This window comes from Macaca fascicularis, chromosome 13, assembly GCF_037993035.2.
Source record: "Macaca fascicularis isolate 582-1 chromosome 13, T2T-MFA8v1.1".
In the NCBI taxonomy this organism is placed as follows: domain Eukaryota; kingdom Metazoa; phylum Chordata; class Mammalia; order Primates; family Cercopithecidae; genus Macaca; species Macaca fascicularis.
Genome location: NC_088387.1, coordinates 47,030,747 through 47,033,702, shown reverse-complemented (window position 1 = coordinate 47,033,702; position 2,956 = coordinate 47,030,747). Strand labels below are relative to the sequence as shown.

The window sequence follows — 2,956 nt, the reverse complement described above, 5'->3', positions numbered from 1 at the left end:
AGGCCGAGGCGGGTGGATCACGAGGTCAGGAGATCGAGACTATCCTGGCTAACATGGTGAAACCCCGTCTCTACTAAAAATACAAAAAACTAGCAGGGCGTGGTGGCGGGCGCCTGTAGTCCCAGCTACTTGGGAGGCTGAGGCAGGAGAATGGCATGAACCTGGGAGGCAGAGCTTGCAGTGAGCCGAGATCATGCCACTGCACTCCGGCCTGGGAGACCAGCGAGACTCCGTCTCAAAAAAAAAAAAAAAAAAAAAAAAACACAAAGTAAGTTGATCAGTTAGGGTGGGGAAGAAACAAATCACAATGGTGGAATGTCATCAGTTAAGGCTATTTTCACTTCTTTTGTGGAACTTCAGTTGCTTCAGGCCATCTGGATGTATACGTGCAGGTCACAAGGGATATGCTGGCTTAGCTTGGGCTCAGAGGCCTGACAGTGTACATCTAACTCATTACTTCCAGTTGCTGCACCAAGTCCCATTGTGTGGATGCACTGTGTGTTCCTACTCACTCCCTCAGTGCTAAATATGTGCATTGTCTCAACTTTAGTTACGCAAACATCATTGTAAAAAGCATCTTTGCACATGTTCTCTTAATTGTCTTTGTGATAATCTCACTGGGCATCTACACAGGAGTACGATAAGGGGGATCACAGTGTGTACGTTTGTTTCTTTTGACCCTGAACTACCAGATTATTCTTCTGAAAGTCTGCCCTCCCCAGCCCCTAATCCCACTAGCAGCAAATCTCCACTAACACTGGCATTATCCACTTTCTAATTGTTAATCTGTTGAGTGGAAAGTGAGATCTTTTAGTTGTTTTAATTTACGTTTCTCTCTAATTACTATGAACTTGAGCATCTCTTCACATGTTTCTTAGGCTTTTGGATTTTTCTTTTTTTTTTTTTTTTTTTTTTGAGACGGAGTCTCGCTCTGTCGCCCAGGCTGGAGTGCAGTGGCGCGATCTCAGCTCACTGCAAGCTCCGCCTCCCGGGTTCAAGCCATTCTCCTGCCTCAGCCTCCCGAGTAGCTGGGACTACAGGCGCCCACAACCGCGCCCGGCTAATTTTTTGTATTTTTAGTAGAGACGGGGTTTCACCGTGGTCTCGATCTCCTGACCTTGTGATCCGCCCGCCTCGGCCTCCCAAAGTGCTGGGATTACAGGCGTGAGCCACCGCGCCCGGCTTGGATTTTTCTTAATTGCCTTTTCATATTTACTGCTAATTTTTCAACCAGGGTGCTTTCTTTTTCCTTCCTGATTTTCTGGAGTTTTTTGTTTAATCTAGATTAGTCCCTTGTTGGCTTTAGATATTGCGTGTATCTTCTCCTAACCTGTTGTCCATGGTGTCATTTAATGACCAGGAATCCTTTCTTCCGGTGTAATTTGTTTGGGTGAGGGAGAAAGGACAAGATGGAGGAAGGTGAATAAGAAGGCACAATCCATGTTGCTTCTGGGTTCTTCCTCACCAACTTTCCTGTTCCTGGGAAAATGCAGCCCGCGCCCGGGAGGATGCAGATCAACCGAGCAGGTGCCAGGTGATGTCAATCTGAAGAGATGGAAACTTACCCGGCCACACCTATGGAGACGCCCCTATCATGCCCTTATCCTGCCCACTGCCCTCCCCCTTCCAGTACCAATGCATAAAAGTCCGCTGCCGGCAGGAGCCGGCTGACTTCTTCAGCCCCCGCATTGGTGGACTGGAGAACCTCACCTGAGAGTGCCAGCGCGACTTCCCAGGCTCCGCCCCCCCCACCCCGCCCCGCCAACACCTGAGGACCAGAGAACCTCGCCTGAGAGTGTGCGCATATTTGCAATAAAAGACTGCCACTTTCTTATGTACTTTGGCCTCATGTTTAATTATTTAGCTCTCCTAAATTAACTTACATTAAACAAAACATAATTAATTCCACCAGTCTTTTTTTCCTTTATGGCTTGTACTTTGGACCTTTCTCAGTCTTAGACCACTAACATGGTCTTCTATTAATTGTATTTGTAGGTTTACTTTTTACCTTAAAGGTCCTGTTTCCAATCAAGTAAATGATTAATAAAACCCTCAGAGAATCCATCTTTTTATGTAACATTAAGTAGCTTCTTGTTTTTTTTTTTTTCACATGATTAGTGAGTTATTATATCTTTTATTACTGATTTTGGACATTTTTTCTTAAATAGTCTAAGTTTGCAAGGGTCTGTTTCTGAGTGTTTTATTCTGTCTCATTGATCTGTTTTGCTTGTTCTTGGGCCAGTAAGATACTGTTTCTGTTACCAGGGCTTGATAGCGTGCCCTAATATCTAGCAGGGCTAGATTCCCCTCTTCTTTTTCTTTCTTTTTTTTTTTTTTTTTTGAGACGGAGTCTTGCTCTGTTGCCCAAGCTGGAGTGCAGTGGCGCGATCCTGGCTCACTGCAAGCTCCACCTCCTGGGTTCACGCCATTCTCCTGCCTCAGCCTCCCGAGTAGCTGGGACTACAGGCGCCCGCCACTGCGCCCGGCTCATTTGTTTTGTATTTTTAGTAGAGACGGGATTTCACCGTGGTCTCGATCTCCTGACCTTGTGATCCGCCCGCCTCGGCCTCCCAAAGTGCTGGGATTACAGGCGTGAGCCACCGCGCCCGGCCTCCCCTCTTCTTTTTCAAAGTTGACCTTTGCTATTCATGGCTCTTTATTCTTCCAAGCAAATTTTAGAATAAATTTATCCAGTCTCTGAAAAAATTCAGTTCAAGTTTTGATTAGAGGTGTAATGGATGTACTGATCTGGGGATAGAATTGACTTTTACAATATTTGCAAGAGCATAGAATATCTCTCTGTATATTTACAAAATCTTTTCTGACTTTTTAGCAGAGTTTCAAAGTTTTCTCTATAGTTTTGTGAATTATTTAAGTTATTACACAGACAGTTCATAGTTGCTGTGCATGGTCCTTGATTTTTATTGTTTTTTTCTGGTTGGTTATTGCAGATTAC

The 2,956-nt window shown here is 44.9% G+C and overlaps 1 long non-coding RNA gene across 1 annotated transcript; it reads left to right on the top strand.

Moving 5' to 3' along the window:
• The first annotated feature begins 605 nt into the window (after positions 1 to 605).
• Positions 606 to 1,838, top strand: LOC141408384 (uncharacterized). Its single transcript, XR_012422742.1, has 2 exons — positions 606 to 659; positions 1,361 to 1,838. It is a non-coding gene; the product is annotated as an uncharacterized lncRNA (long non-coding RNA).
• The last annotated feature ends 1,118 nt before the right edge of the window (positions 1,839 to 2,956 follow it).